At 35.1% G+C, this 17,634-nt stretch overlaps 1 long non-coding RNA gene across 2 annotated transcripts in view; it reads right to left on the reverse strand.

Annotated features, from left to right (window-relative positions):
• Nucleotides 1-2,275: 2,275 nt before the first annotated feature.
• Nucleotides 2,276-17,634, reverse strand: part of LOC309652655 — a 316,601-nt gene continuing 301,242 nt past the window's right edge. For both annotated transcript variants that reach the window (XR_014258856.1, XR_014258857.1), the window contains one exon: nt 2,276-6,747. This is a non-coding gene — a long non-coding RNA (uncharacterized lncRNA). The remainder of the gene's footprint in view (nt 6,748-17,634) is intronic.

The following is a 17,634-nucleotide window of genomic DNA, read 5'->3' on the forward strand; positions in this document are numbered from 1 at the left end:
GAAGCTATAGGTACTCTCTGTGTCTATGCACCTGTACTTGATAAAAGGACTTTATCTTTCATGAAGTCAGTGGGAAATGTTTTCCTACTTCAATAGAGAATTAATAAGTTCTATTATTATGTCCCTTAAACTTAAAGGAATTCTATTCTGATTTGTTTATAGAGGTAAAAGAGCCCTTATATAAATCTAATATTCTTCCTTAAAATCATAGGGAAAAAAAAAAACACCTGACCTAATAACTCTAAATGTGCAATGCACACCAGAAAAATACAGAAATTGCTGGCTTAACATTTTTAATCTAAGTTTACATAATTAAGATGAATCTTTAGACAAATTAGACTGGGTTAGTAGTTTTGGCTAAAATAATAAATAGTAACTCTCTTGTCTTTTCCTTGAATCTATCAGTATGCTTTATAATCCAAGCATTTTGTTTTTGTTTTTGTTTGGGTTTGCTTTCTCTTGAAGTGACAAGTTGATCTGAACTTCTAGGCTTCTTATATTGGTTTACTGATCAAATAAGTTAATATTACTCCTGGAAAACATTTACAATTATGAAAGAGATTAGTTTGTGTGTGGCTAAATTGAATCATTATTCTGACACTTTTTTACATCAACAGTGATTATGTATTGTAGTGTTTCAGTTTAAATATAATTTACAAATTTGGATTAACATTAAATTGAGTTAATTAATAGATAATGATTAGATGCCTAGATAATTTCTAAGTAAAAGTGAATACTCAAACATTGATGACTAAACATAATTTTAAGTTTATATTCTTTTACTTATTATTTTTATATGCCTTACAGTGGCTATATCTTTGGGTAATGTTAATGAACATGTTCATTTAAGGTACTTTATGAAGGTGTAACAGTGCTATGTGTGGCTGCAGGGAATGAGTTTTCTTAGTCTGCTAAAGTATTTGATGGAGAGTTCTCAAATAATAGACCTCTCAGTATTTTTCTGTGAAATAGAAGTTCATTTTCTTTATTAAAAGTTACGATTATTATGGTTGGTTGAGACTATATTAGGAGGAAGAGTACCAAGATAAATATACTTAGTATGTACGGTAATAGGATGTGGTTTTGTTTATCAAGAGAAAAAGAGGGTCATTTTGTTTTAAAGGTTCCAGTTGTTCCAGAATGTCAAACGGTTTAGTGAGTGACAAAATCTTAAGAGATACAGAAAATTGTAGAAGGTTTAAAGAAAGGTAGTTTTTACTCAACTTAGTTTATAATAATTCAGCATGAAAAGGAACAATGAAATGTATTAAAATTTTGCCAAAGTTGGCTCGTTTTAGATGAGGTTATTTATACAAAAAAAGAACATTGAAACTTTTACTGCCCAAAATATAAATGCAAGAGTATACTGTGACTTTTACCTTTGTTAAAATGATTAAGGTGTCTTAGAGATCTTAACAGGAAGTGATAAAGGTTATTATTTACCTTCTGTAGGTAATCCCTGTCTCACCAAAATAGTTTTCGGTTTTGCTTTATTATTTAATTAACAACGAAAGCAGCACAGATTCTTCAATTGTCAGAAAGATAAAGTTCCTTACAACTGTGCTACCTTCTTAAATAATTATTTAAAAATATTTTACTGTCACTTTGATTAAATAGGTAACCAGGTATTGTTTCTCATGCATCCATCATCCTATCTTAAACAATTGATCAGATCTTGACAGTTCCTTTGATCTTACTTGCCCAAGATAGGATCTAAGTTGAGAAAAAAAATAAAACTTCAAGTCTAACATTCATATTTAAAGAGATCTTAGATTCTCCAGGAGGCCCTTGGAAAATCACAAGGATTTATTATTTACCTTATAAAAGAAAAGATGCTATAAATAGGTTTGTTTGATAACTCCATTTTAATTAACATTATTGTAAGAATTGTGTGAACAAAATTGTCAAATCAGAAGAGATACTTGGTTTTCCTAAGGTTAAATTTTTGTAGTTAAAATATTATCAATGTAAATATTATGGAGATTTTACATTTTATGGGAAGGCTTAGAGATTTGCCAATGCCTATGCTGCCATAATGCATTCTTATGCTTAGAGGAACTATTTATTAAATCTTTATGAAATAGTTATTTACTGTACCCCAATAGAAAACTATGATATTATTAGCATTGTGATAAATTAACCACAGCCTCTCAGTCTCATCAAATGCTTTTCTGCTCCTAGGTGTTTGCCTCAAGTCTCTGGTATAATCTAGAAGCTAAAATTTGTGTCTTCGACAAAGAAGGACAGTCTTAGAGCCTCTTGGAAAGGATTCTAACAGGTACTCTGAACTATTGATACGTCAAAGAATAGACTTTTGGCTACAAGCTGCCCAGTTGGCATTGCTTAACAACTTTGAGTTTATGCTATGGAGTAAGTCAGGATTTCTAGGACCCTTTTTAGTCCAGAAGCAAACAGACTTTGTGAAAGCAGATTGCTGACTTGAGTCCCGATGAAACAAAATTCATCATTTAGGACTGAGGAAAACAATCTTATTATAGTTATTTGTTTGGAACATTATTGGAATTATTTTTTTAATGTTTCATTTTTAACGTTATGGAAGGAAGTCTCATGCATTTTTTCTTAAGCTATTCCTAACACTTAATCTAGTAGACTGTGCTTCTGTAAAGCAAAATGAAACATTTTAATGTTATTTGATTCTCACTGGCCTCTCACAGTTCAGAAACAAATAGTACTTTTTACTTGAGTGCCCTTACCTTTCATAGCAGTGTTATTTATTTATTTGTACAGGTTCAATAAGAATTTGTCCTCCTTTATTCCCAGATATATAATTGAACAAATTGCTTGTGCAATCATGGGCATACTTAGAACATCATATTTGCAAGTGATTCTCATCAAATCAGGCATAATAAGCCCACTCTTAAAGAACAAGTATTGACTTCATATACTGACCAAATGACTACAAAGCCCTCCTAAGAAAACTGACTTGGTATCTCGTTTATAAGGTCCCAGTCTCACAGGTAGTAAGAAAGGTCACTTTCTGACAGGCTAGGGACCTTAGAAAAGTTTGGGGACCATGCCATTTTCTGGAAAATTCTATCTTTCTTTATCCCTCCATGACTAGTTTTTAAAGATAATTGCATTATTTTGTATTTTGTAAAAACAAACCATAGTTTCTTGGAGCTGCATTGACAGGATTTCCATCAGTATTCATTTTTCATGTTATAGTAGTCTTTCATTAAATTATGAAAGGATGTCATTTAATAAAATGATTCAGTCTTCCTCAAATTATTTCATCAATTTGGTAGATTTGAGAAATGATGGTCAATATTTTATTGACTACTTTGATTTTCTTTTTCTCATATTTTTTTTGGAAACAATGAAGGATGGCATTTATCATTTTATAATTTTTAAAATTGTACTATTTAGGAAACTTTTAAAAAGTAGGTTCACTGTATAAATGTTTGTTTTTATATATAAATCAAAGTATCTTAATTGAAATTAAGAAGGTAGAGTCTAGAGGAAAGTCTTTCAGCATTGAATTTATAGGGAATTTGGAAATTGGGACAGATAAGAAAATATATTGAGACAAAAAACTTTGCTTACCTAAATTATTTGTGTTTCACTAATTCAGTAGTGGAATTCATCAAGTCATTGCAGAATAAAGAATCATTATAATCAGAAAATAAGGATTTTTCAAAATCTATAGGCATTTGTTTATAAATGATCTGTGCATTAATAGTTCTAAGTTTCATTTTATGCTAGGACAAATGTATTTCCATGAATTCTTCTTTAAATAACTCTAGTTATCAGTAGGAAAGCATATTTTGGATTTTTAAAAACTTTATTACCACACAGATTTTTTAAATGTTCCCATTCCTAGAATCATAGAATGTTTAAAGTATAATAAGCAACATATTCTTTAACATATACATTTTCAAACTAGTGAATTCTACTTTTTTATGTGAAATGTTTCAGTCAATTCCTTTAATTTTGATTCAAATACATTTTCCTACCAAATTTTTTCATTAATTGTATTATATTACCTGCCTTCTGATTAAAGAGCCTTAAAGTCCAAAGAGAATCTTTTTGTTTCACATACCAGTGACTTAAATACCTTGCTACCAAGGGATTTTTATCATTCATGCCAAAATTTCTCTCAATTACCACATTTACAAGCAACTAAAATGAATTTTCCTATTGTTTTGTCTTTGTGAATTAAATCACATTTGTTTCATAAAATTGCAGTTTTACAACCCAGAGTTTTGTAAGTTTCTAGATATTTATAGAAATCAAAAATTCCCTTTTCCTAAAAACTAATGTAATTTCTGTATGTAACATTTCTGGGTTTGATCATAAAATGTAACATATCTTCCACTCAAGTAATTTAAGTCCCATATTTCTTGAGATTTCAGCCGAAATATATTTCAGAATATTTCAGTGTTTTGTACCTATATAAAATTGTTGGTTGCAGTGTCACCATGACTAAGCACCAATATAAATATAGCTTTCAGTAAAAGCTGCAGGCAGAGAAACATTTCTTGGCATATTGTGACATTTTGGAAACAGAATTTGAGATGTGATTACAAGTACCAGTATAGTTATGGAAGCAGTGGCTGGGGTGTTTAATGGTAGGTCTGTATCCTTCGTATACTTTCAAAGCAAAAGCTAGTATAGTGTAGTGGGTGAGTTTATGGTCTATGGATTTATTATGTCTGCATTCAGGTCCCACCTAGGGGGTCACACCAAAAATCTTTGCTACCACTACTGGCGTAGACTAGTGGTACGATGCCAGGGGACTGATATTCTTTATAGCTCATAAAAGCATTTTGGATATTAAACTAATACAGGCAGAGCATCTGAAACAGTGTCAGGCTTGTAGTTCGTACAAGTGTATTAGTTCTCGATTTTATCATATACCTTTTACCAAAGGAATATTGTTTATTAGAAACATATTAAATCAGAAATCACTTTTATCAATGATATGTGTGTGTGTATACTACTATGATGTTATATACACCTTATATTTTTACCTTTGCCTAACGTTCATTTAGAAAGACTCATTTATGCTCTGCCTGTTGACTGATGCCACTCTGTCTGACATTAAAAAGTCATCCCATGGCCTTTTATAATACCCCTTCCTCTAAATAACATCCAAAGAGTGGTTTATTATCAAAACTGCCCTGTTGAGGTGATATGTAGATATGTATAATACATAGTCTAGTGTAAAAACATTTCTCATCATTTTTTTCCCTAGGATGGAGTGCTAGAAATGAAATGAGTGAGACTTACAGGATTCTTTTTTTTTTCCCACCCACCACCCCTGATGTTGGCAACCACCAGTCTGTATCTATGAGGTTGGGGTTTTTTTCCCCTAAATCCTACACATAAACATCATATGGTATTTGTCTATTTCTGCCTGACTTACTTCACTTAGCCATAATCCCCTCACTGACCATCCATGTGGTCACAAATGGCAAGTTTCATTCTTTTTATGGCTGAATAATATTCCCCTGTGTGTGTGTGTGTGTATAATATAATTACTTTATCCATCAGTGGTCGCTCAGATTGTTTCCACATCTTGACTATTATAAATAATGATACAGTGAACATGGGGCTACAGATATCTATTTGAGTTAGTGTTTTTGTTTTCTTTGGATAGATACCCAGAAGTGGAACTTCTGGATCATATGGTAGTTCTATTTTTAATTCTGTGAGGAACCTCCATACTGTTTTCCACAGCGGCTTCACCAATGTGTGCCAAAACTGAAGCCTGACCCTCAGGCAACAGCCATGATTACCTAATAGGCCTTTCTCACAGAAAGACGGAGCTCTTGGGTCTCTTTCCTCTTGTTGTGGCCTGGGGGTGGTAGCTGTTTAAGAACCTTTTCTCCATTGGTTGCAGTCCTACTGGACCCACAAGCGTAAGCCCCACTGGCCACCAGAGCCAGGCAATGTGGAGGTGTCCCCTGGCAGCAACCACAAAAATCGGGGCACCAGACAGGGGTATGAACTCCTTTCTCTGTGATACTGATTATTACAATCCCATGAGACCAGGAATGCAAGCTCCCTGACCTCCAGGATCAGATGGTCTAGAGGCGTCCCCTGGGTGGCAGCCACAAAAATCATTACACCAGATGTGTGAAAGCTCCCTCCCAGGAGATACAGCAAAGGGAGAGTGCAAAGATGGCACCTGCCAGTCTCTGTCCTGGACAGTGTTCCAGCAGACTCCTAGATGTGTCTGTTTAATTAGATGTGTGCTCCTGAGGACGACACTTTAATATGAGCACATGAGCCTCCTTCATTTTAGGTCTGGGCATGATCAGCTGCTTCTGAGCTGGGCTCTGGGGTCAGTGAGTCTGAGCATGCAAACACTGTAAGAGCAGCTTCTGAGATCACTAGAGTCTTATATGTCTTGGGACATAAGTCCCATTGGTTTTAAAACTCTGGGGCTTGTCTCTCAGGTGCAGGTCTTAAAAGTTGAGGTGCCCCATGTGAGGTTCAAACCTTTCCCTCGGGGAGAAACTCTGGGTTTTGAGTTCCCTCCTGGTTGTGGGTCACCATGCCAGGGGGTGGGGTTTATGGTGAGATTGGGTTCCAGCCTCTCCTACCTACTTTGATATGTTGTTCATCTTCATCTACCTGGTGTATTGTCATCACTCAGCCAGCCTTTAGGTTTTTTAAGGAGGAAATTGTTTTATAGGTAGCTGTAGACCCAGTTTGTCCAGGGATGGAGGTGAGTTCAGGCTCTTCCTAGTCACCATCTTGAGCTGGAACCTCATTCTTTATCTGCAAGATAAAATAATTTACTACACATTCATATTCAAATGCTATTAAGGAAACTACATCAATATTAAGTAATTCTTTCTAGTGGTAACACGTGGAGTAAGCTGTTACAGAAACACTGTAATAATCCACTTTAGTATCAACAGTTGTATTTTGAAATAACGGGTTTCAAGTAAAACAGAATCTAAATGAACCTATTTCTAAAGGACTTGAGCCTAAAGGATTTGAGTTAGGATGTTGTAAAATAGGTTATTTTTAGAAAGAAAGAAGACATAAAATAATGAAAGAAAGGAAACCAGAAGGGGTACAAGAATGAAAGAAAAAAGGAAGGGATAGAGAGAGAGAGAAAACTATTTTATAGAAAGAAATACAGTTGACGCTTGAACAACATGGGTTTGAACTGCATGAGTCCACCTATGTGTGGATTTTTTTTTTTTTTTTGATACACAGTCGGCTCTCCATATCCATGGTTGCACAAGCATGTATTCAACTAGCTGCAGATCACAGACTTAATATACAATCTGTGGTTGGTCTAATTCGTGGATGTGGAATTCACAGATGGAGGATCGACTATGGGACTTGAGCATATGTGGATTTTGGTATCCACAGTGGGTCCTGAAACCAGTCTTCTGCGGATACCAGACAACTGTAGTTGTATTATAGATGCTCTGTTCTGGCTTAACTGCACAAAGAGTATTGTAAAATTCTAAGTGCCATATTTGCCAAGAGACACTGAAAACCTGGATTACATTCAAAGGTGAGTGACCTGTATATCATACTCTTGAATTTCTGCCCTAAGTTCCCTGAGAACTTTACCTAGATTTAAATCTAGCAGTGTAGCATAGTAGCTATATTCTTGTGGATGGTGAAAATTAAAAGAATGAAATAATCTCCACACCTAAAATTTGTTGGCGAATTTCAAAAAAGGGTAAATTATCCAATTTTACTCATAGTGTGCGGCTTTGTAGTTCATTTAATTTATATACCTCTCTGTGATTAATTACATGAACAGTACCAGTTCAGTGCTCCCCAAGATGTAATCGGCATATGACAAAGTGCTCTCACTTTAAACTCCGGAATAAGCAAGCTCAAACCTTCTTATTTACTGTATTATATCTCTGGGCCTTTACTCTGATCATCTATACAGTGACACTCTAAGAAGGGGGTGTGGTTTGCAGCATTTTCTGTATGTATATGACATTGGGACACTTGTTCTCTGGAGAATTTCTTGAGGCTGATATGGAGAATCGCTTCTCTAGTCCAGTCTTAGTGGAATTTTTAATTTGTTCACACTTTTCAATAGCTCAATAACCCTTGATTGTTTTATTTACGCACTTATATTTTGCCAATATATTCCATTCCAGTCTGATACCATCTCATCATGAGTTATTTTGAATTCCCTGAAGTTGGAACTGCCAAATCCAATTGAATTTTTTAGAATTTAAAACCTGATTTTACCTTGACTTTAAAGTATAGCCTCATACCTCGTTTCTCCTACTACAGCCACTCTGCTCTGGGTAAAAGGTAGAATGTGGCCAGAGATGGGGTCAGGGAATTTCAGTCAGGGTCAGCAGTTTATGGAGCAGTAAGTACAATCCCATGTGGCCACAGGGTTTCAAGTTATGGCCCACACTTCCTTAATAAATCATGCCTGTGCCACTGTATGCAAGTGAGAATAAGAATACTTCTTAGACCAGAGTATATATAAATGTGGGATGGAAGATATACCTACTGGCTCCCACTTTTCTCCAACTTCACCTCCAAAAATAAGCAGAGACAATACTTAACAGAATATCACTAGCCTTGATTGCACCTAAGATGGAAAAGAAGGCCTTGAGCCAGGGAGTTCTCTTCTACAGTGAGAGGGTCTCAGAGGGTAGCTGATAAACTCACATACCTGAAAGCTTTTATCATCTCATTAGTTTCCAGTTGTCTTCCAGTGCTCTCACACATCATTTAGCTAAAGCCTCAGCTGGTCTTTGTCAGCTCTCATCTGGAGATCTACATCCCAGTGATATCAAATCAATTTTATATCACAATACAAGTCAAATTGTAAGTTTGCTTGGCCAGCATCTATGAACTACTTTATAATAACTGAAATTCAGCATTTCCAAAATCTGTGTTTTGAAAATGCTGCCAGGTGAAGGCCCATAATGGACTTAGGAAGACCAATTAATTAGGATACTGTTTCATCTGCCAGGATTGTTTAGCAGTATCCAAGTTAACAGCCATGTGTTGCTTCCAGGTGTATTGCTCAATTTCCAAACTTTCTTGTTGGTATTTTTAGAAGAGTTTAAAGCATCTGTCCTCAACCTTGGCTTCACATTAGAATCATCTAGGGAGCTTTTAAATATATCCATCCTTAGACTTCACCTCCAGAAATACTGATTTAATTGATCTAGGGTGAATCCCCGGCATTGGTATTGTTTAAAAATCTCCCCAGGTGAGTTTAGTTTGAAGCCAGCATAGAATACCACTGTTTTAAAATAACAGCAGTTGCTTTTTCTACGCTTCATAATAAGCTTCTGCTAGGTCAATTAAAAAAGTGTTCCATCGAGAAAAAAAGAAATTAATATTTAATTAAATGCTTTAGCCTTTTTCCTTAGCCAATATGTTTCTGTACTGCCTCTAGAAAGTCCATATTTGAATACTCTATCTTTAGCCTGGACTTTTATCCTTGAAATAAAAGATTCTTTGTTCACCTCAGAAGTGACATATCCATTAAACAAGTGCTGATTATTGAGCACCTACCATGAGCAGGTTAAATTCTATGAGAAAAATTCAGATATTTAAAACATGTTATTAACCTCAAGACATATCATTTCTGAAGAAGACATATTTATCTGAAATAATGACCACCCATAATACAAAAATTAAGTGATGCTTGTCAAGTTAGAAATAGATGCCAGTATTTACCAACCTAGCCAACACACTGCTAAAATTCTTTCCCTCAGGCCTTGAGGGTGAAACAACCTTCATGGGGATTAGGTGAGAGAACCTAAAATACTATGATGAAGTGGGAAGGGATGTGAGGTGGCAAAAATTGGCCTTATTATTCAAAGACCACTGATTAAGGTTACAGACATAAGTGCCAGTGGTAGATTGCAAAACTAGCCCCAATTATTTCCTCTTCCTGTATCTACACACTGTAATGCTGTTCTCCATTAAGGCTGCATTTGGCCATGTGACTTGCCAGCTGTTGGTGTGCCACCACTGAGTCTTCCATATTTCTGCTTTCCTCTTAGGCCTCTGTTGTCACCATGGGAACATGCCCTGGCCAGCCTGTTGCAGGATGAGAAATGTGGATGAGAGTAGTCGCCCCAGTGAAGAGTCAGCTGATTCCAGACGTGACTAAACACAGGTAAGTTCAACACAGCCGTCTAGCCAGCCCACAGTTGACCTTGCACCTGTGAGCATTACACTCAAAAAGATGAATAATAATCCAACAAGTAGATTGGAGGAATGGTATGAATAAAAGCATGTATCTTTTATTTATCTCTCTGGATTTTAAAATGTGAAAATTTTCCAGAACAAAATCACCTTTCTAATTGCTATCTACAATGATAATTGTTGCACAAATAGTTTTATTTCACGAATAGTTTTAGGAATGCTTGTTATTCTATAGAAATACATCTACCTTTGTATGTTACCTCCCAGAGAATTACCTAAACTTTTTAAAAGAAAAAGCTTTGTTTTGAGACACACACTTTAAATTTTCCTCATCACCCAGGAAAGTGGGAAGGAAGATGAAGTATCTGACTCCTTCTTAGTCTAGGAGTTGTACTTGGAGAAAAAAGGTAATAATACCTTCTAAACTTAATTTGCTCTTTCCTCCTCCAGGGTTTTCAAACCGTGCCCAATTGCTCTTACAAACAGCTCAAAACATCCAGGTTTATTAGAGTGTTGATACTCCCAGGAATAGATCAACCCACACAGCCAGTAGATTTTTGCAGAAGTTTGAGGCAAAGTGATATTCAGTGAACATTATGGAATTAATAAAGAGCAAAGTGTCAATAAAGTATTTAAGGAGGTACACAGTAAAGACAAAGAACTACTTAATTCACCCCCAGTGTTCTTTAAAGTTTGCCATCGGACTTTCTCCATATTCCTACTGCCTGTTGCTAATAGCAATGCATATGGGCTTCACACAGCAAATGCTTATTATACCACCTAATGGCAGAGGCACAGGATTAAGGATTAATCTTCATCCTTGGTTCCTAACATACAATCATTGTTGGCCCAGGCATGACCTTCTTTTATTATTCACTTAGTTAGATATGCATATGTTTGTATTTGTTTTTTAATTTATCTATGTTTTATAATAAGAACCTGGGAAATCATCACTGTGAAAAACAGAACGTGGATGATAACTTAAATTTACGTATGTGATCTTATACAAACCATTCTCCCGCCCGCCACTCACATAATGGAATTGCCATCTGAATCCTGTGTTCATCATTTCCTTAGGTTAAATTGCATAGTTTTAAACTACATGTATTCCTAAAAATTGTATGCAAAGATATATAGACAGAGTTTTAGATTTTTATAGATATTTATCTGTATTTTATAAATATGCATTTTATGTTATCTTTTAGGATTTTTTAACTTAAAAATTCTGAGTTTTACATATATTGTCATATCTTGATGTAATTTATTCATTTTAACTGCTGTACAATATTTCTTTGTGGGAACATAAACAGTTCATTCATCTAATCTCCTCTTGATGCATACTGGATTGTTTCCAGGTTTTTGCTGTCTAAAAATGGTGTCACTATGGATGTTCCTACATATGTCTCTGAATGTAAGAGTTTGATAGTGTCTGGCCTTACACTTAGGTCTTTAATCCATTTTGAGTTTATTTTTGTGTATGGTGTCAGGGAGTGTTCTAATTTCATACTTTTACATGTACCTGTCCAATTTTCCCAGCACCACTTATTGAAGAGGCTGTCTTTTCTCCACTGTATATTCTTGCCTCCTTTATCAAAGATAAGGCGACCATATGTCCGCGGGTTTATCTCTGGGCTTTCTATCCTGTTCCATTGATCTATATCTCTGTTTCTGTGCCAGTACCATACTTTCTTGATTACTGTAGCTTTCTAGTATAGTCTGAAGTCAGAGAGCCTGATTCCTCCAGCTCTGTTTTCCTTTCTCAAGATTGCTTTGGCTATTCAGGGTCTTTGGTGTTTCCATACAAATTGTGAAATTTTTTGTTCTAATTCTGTGAAAAATGCCAGTGGCAGTTTGATAGGGATTGCATTGAACCTGTAGATTGCTTTGGGTAGTAGAGTCATTTTCACAATGTTGATTCTTCCAATCCAAGAACATGGTATCTCTCTCCATCTATTTGTATCATCTTTAATTTCCTTCATCAGTGTCTTATAATTTTCTGCATATAGGTCTTTTGTCTCCTTAGGTAGGTTTATTCCTAGATATTTTATTCTTTTTGTTGCAATGGTAAATGGGAGTGTTTTCTTAAATTCACTTTCAGATTTTTCATCATTAGTGTATAGGAATGCAAGAGATTTCTGTGCATTAATTTTGTATCCTGCTACTTTACCTAATTCATTGATTAGCTCTAGTAGTTTTCTGGTAGCATCTTTAGGATTCTCTATGTATAGTATCATGTCATCTGCAAACAGTGACAGCTTTACTTCTTCTTTTCCAATTTGTATTCCTTTTATTTCTTTTTCTTCTCTGACTGCTGTGGCTAAAACTTCCAAGACTATGTTGAATAATAGTGGTGAGAGTGGGCAACCCAGTCTTGTTCCTGATCTTAGTGGAAATGGTTTCAGTTTTTCACCATTGAGGACGATGTTGGCTGTGGGTTTGTCATATATGGCCTTTATTATGTTGAGGAAAGTTCCCTCTACGCCTGTTTTCTGGAGGGTTTTTATCATAAATGGGTGTTGAATTTTGTCAAAAGCTTTCTCTGCATCTACTGAGATGATCATATGGTTTTTCTCCTTCAGTTTGTTAATATGATGTATCACGTTGATTGATTTGCGTATATTGAAGAATCCTTGCATTCCTGGGATGAACCCCACTTGATCATGGTGTATGATCCTTTTAATGTGCTGTTGGATTCTGTTTGCTAGTATTTTGTTGAGGATTTTTGCATCTGTGTTCATCAGTGATATTGGCCTGTAGTTTTCTTTCTTTGTGACATCTTTGTCTGGTTTTGGTATCAGGGTGATGGTGGCCTCATAGAATGAGTTGGGGAGTGTTCCTCCCTCTGCAATATTTTGGAAGAGTTTGAGAAGGATAGGTGTTAGCTCTTCTCTAAATGTTTGATAGAATTTGCCTGTGAAGCCATCTGGTCCTGGGCTTTTGTTTGTTGGAAGATTTTTAATCACAGTTTCAATTTCAGTGCTTGTGATTGGTCTGTTCATATTTCCTATTTCTTCCTGGTTCAGTCTCGGAAGGTTGTGCATTTCTAAGAATTTGTCCATTTCTTCCAGGTTGTGCATTTTATTGGCATAGAGTTGCTTCTAGTAATCTCTCATGATCCTTTGTATTTCTGCAGTGTCAGTTGTTACTTCTCCTTTTTCATTTCTAATTCTATTGATTTGAGTCTTCTCTCTTTTTTTCTTGATAAGTCTGGCTAATGGTTTATCAATTTTGTTTATCTTCTCAAAGAACCAGCTTTTAATTTTATTTATTTTATTTTATTTTTTTTAATGGTGTGTTAGTTTCTGCTTTATAACAAAGTGAATCGGTTATACATATACATATGTCCCCATATCTCTTCCCTCTTGCATCTCCCTCCCTCCCACCCTCCCTATCCCACCCCTCTAGGTGGTCACAAAGCACAGAGCTGGTCTCCCTGTGCTATGCGGTTGCTTCCCACTAGCTATCTATTTTACGTTTGGTAGTGTATATATGTCCATGCCACTCTCTCACTTTGTCACATCTTACTCTTCCCCCTCCCCATTGATCTTTGCTATTGTTTTCTTCATTTCTTTTTCATTTATTTCAGATATGATCTTTATGATTTCTTTCCTTCTGCTAACTTCGGGGTTTTTTTTTTCTTCTTTCTCTAACTGCTTTAGGTGTAAGGTTAGGTTGTTTATTTGAGATGTTTCTTGTTTCTTAAGGTAGGCTTGTATAGCTATAAACTTCCCTCTTAGAACTGCTTTTGCTGCATCCCATAGGTTTTGGGTCGTTGTGTTTTCATTGTCATTTGTGTCTAGGTATTTTTTGATTTCCTCTTTGATTTCTTCAGTGATCTCTTGGTTATTAAGTGTGTTGTTTAGCCTCCATGTGTTTGTATTTCTTACAGATTTTTTCCTGTAATTGATATCTAGTTTCATAGCATTGTGGTTGGAAAAGATACTTGATACGATTTCAGTTTTCTTAAATTTGCCAAGGCTTGATTTGTGACCCAAGATACGATCTATCCTGGAGAATGTTCCATGAGCACTTGAGAAAAATGTGTATTCTGTTGTTTTTGGATGGAGTGTCCTATAAATATCAATTAAGTCCATCTTGTTTAACGTATCATTTAAAGCTTGTGTTTCCTTATTTATTTTCATCTTGGATGATCTGTCCATGGGTGAAAGTGGGGTGTTAAAGTCCCCTACTATGATTGTGTTACTGTCGATTTCCCCTTTTATGGCTGTTAGTATTTGCCTTATGTATTGAGGTGCTCCTATGTTGGGTGCATAAATATTTACAATTGTTATACCTTCCTCTTGGATCGATCCCTTGATCACTATATAGTGTCCTTCTTTGTCCCTTGTAATAGTCTTTATTTTAAAGTCTGTTTTGTCTGATATGAGAATTGCTACTCCAGCTTTCTTTTGATTTCCATTTGCTTGGAATATTTTTCCATCCCCTCACTTTCAGTCTCTATGTGTCCCTAGGTCTGAAGTGGATCTCTTGTAGACAGCATATATACAGGTCTTGTTTTTGTATCCATTCAGCCAGTCTATGTCTTTTTTTTTTTTTTTTAAAGTTTAACAACTTTATTGAGATAACTTTGACATATAAAAATTGTATATATTTAAGGTATACAACTTGATGTTTTGGTATATTGTGATACCATTTTTTCCTATGTGTGATACCATTTTTAAACCATCAGATTGGGGGAAAAAATAAATTATGAGAGATCAAAGGTATGAACCTTATACAAATTAAATCAATATATATTGACTTGGTGGGAGTTCCCTGAGGAGCTAAGTGAAGAAAGCAAGCTGTATATAGAGTGACCTCATTTTTGTAAAAATAAAGAACAAAGATAAAACTCCTTTTATGTGCATTTGTGTATGTATAAGCAAGAAGAAAAGACTGCAATAGATCTGAATTTTATTATAGAAAGGTAAGATTAAAAGAAGAATGGAAAGAGAGATAATTAACTTTTCTTTAGTCAGCTCTGTATGGTCCGAATTACTAAAACCAGAATTGTTTCTAGGTATTGTTTTTACACTTTTTTTTCTTTAAGGTTTTAAGATTTTATTTAAGTCTGTGATCCAGGACATCATCTTTTGGTGAGTTAGAGTATATCCTCAAGTGTATTTTCACAAAGGTACGTCAATCCTCTTTGCGTATTTAGAGTGCCCTTCTGCTGACTTTTTTTTATTGAGGTATAGTTCCTGTACAATATTATAAAAGTTTCAGGTGTACAACATAGTAATTCACAATTTTTAAAGGTTATATTCCATTCATAGTTATAAAATATTAGTTATAATCCCTGTGTTTTACTATATATCCTTGTAGCTTATTTATTTTATATATAGTAGTTTGTACCGCTTAATCCCCTACCCCTATCTTGCCCCTCCTCCCTTCCCTCTCCCCACTGGTAACCACTAGTTCTCTATATCTGTGAGTCTGTTTCCTTTTTGTTATATTCATGAGTTAGTTTTATTTTTTAGATTCCACATATAAATGATGTAATACAGTATTTGTCTTTCTCTGTGTGACTTATTTCACTTAGCATAATATCCTCCAAGTCCATCCATGTTGTCATAAATGGCAAAATTTTATTCTTTTTTATGGTTTAGTATTCTATATATATAATCTCACATCTTCTTTATCCATTCATCTGTTGGTGGACGCTTAGGTTGCTTCCATATCTTGGCACAGTCTATGTCTTTTGGTTGGAGCATTTAATCCATTTACATTTAAGGTAATTATTGATATGTATGTTCCTATTACCATTTTCTTAATTGTTTTGGGTTTATTATTGTAGGTGTTTTCCTTCTCTTGTGTTTCCTGCCTAGAGAAATTCCTTTAGCATTTGAAGACTTAATTTTTTAGAGCAGTTTAAGTTACAGCAAAAATGAGGAAGGTATAGAGATATCTCCTATACCCCCTGCCCCTGCACATGCATAGCCTCTCCTGTTATCAGTATCACTTACCAGAGTGGTAGCATTTGTTCTTAACTAAGGATGTACCTACATTGAAATGTCATAGTCATCCAAAGTCCATAGTTCACCTCAGGGTGAACCCTTGATGTACATTCTATGGGTTTGGACAAAAGTATAATGACATATATGCATCATTATAATATCACTGCCCTAAAAATCCTTTGTACTTTCCCTGTTCTCTCTTCTCCCTCCCCTAGAAACCACTGATCTTTCTTGTTTCCATAGTTTTGCCTTTTCCAGAATGTCATGTACTGGAAATGAATTTCATCATACAGTATATAGCCTTTTCAGATTGGCTTCTTTTACTTAGTAAGCATTTAAGGTTCTTTCCTGTCATTTCATGGCTGGATAGCTCATTTCTTTTTAGTGATGAAGAATAATCCATCGTCTGGATGTACCACACTTAGTTTTTCCATTCACCTACTAAAGGACATTTTGTTTGCTTCCAAGTTTTGACAATTATAAATAAAGCTGATATAGGCATCCACATGTGGGTTTTTGTTTCTCTGTAAATTTTCCGCTCCTTTGGGTAAATACCAAGGAGTGCAATTGCTAGATCGTATGGTAAGAGAATGTTTAACTTTGGAAGATAGGTTGGCAGTTTCTTACAAAGTGGCTAAACCATTATGCATTCCCACCAGCAATGTACGAGAGTTTCTGATACTCCACAGCCTCACCAGCATTTGGTGTTGTCTGTGTTTCAGATTATAGTCCTTCTAATAGGTGCACAGTGATAATCTCATTGTTTTGTGTTGCATTGTTTTCATGATATATGAGGTGGAATATCTTTTCATATGCTTATTAGCCATCTGTCTATCTTCTTTGGTGAGGTGTTAAAGTCTTTGGCCCATTTTTTACTTGGGTTGTTTGTTTTGTTATTGTTGAGTTTTAAGAGTTCTTTGCATATTTTGGATAACAGTATTTTATCAGATGTGTCCTGCAAATATTTTCTTCCAGTCTGCAGCTTGTTTTCTAATTCTCTTCATATCATCTTTGGTAGAACAGAAGTTTTTAATTTTAATAAAGTCCAGTTGATCAGTTATTTTTTTCATGGGTCATGTCTTTGGTGTTCTATCTATAAAAGCATCACCATACCCAAGGTCATCTAGGTTTTCTCCTATGTTGTCTTCTAGGAGTTTTTTAGGGTTTTTGTTTTTACTGAAGTGCAGTTGATTTACAATGTTGTGTTAATTTCTGCTGTATAGCAAAGTGATTGTTTTTTATACACACACACACACACACACACACCCATCCATCATGGAAAAGAATATTTTTTAAAAGTGTGTATATATATATATGTATATATATACACATACACTTTTTTAAAATATTCTTTTCCATTATGGTTTATCATAGGATATTGAATATAGTTCTCTGTGCTATACAGTAGGACCTTGTTGTTTATCCATTCTATATATAAAAGCTTACATCTGCTAACCCCAATATCCTGCTCCATCCTGCCCCCAACCTCCTCCCCCTGGGCAACCACTAGTCTGTTCTCTATGTACGTGATTCTATTTCTGTT

This window comes from Balaenoptera physalus (genome assembly GCF_965194825.1).
Source record: "Balaenoptera physalus genome assembly, chromosome: X".
NCBI classification, from domain to species: Eukaryota; Metazoa; Chordata; class Mammalia; order Artiodactyla; family Balaenopteridae; genus Balaenoptera; species Balaenoptera physalus.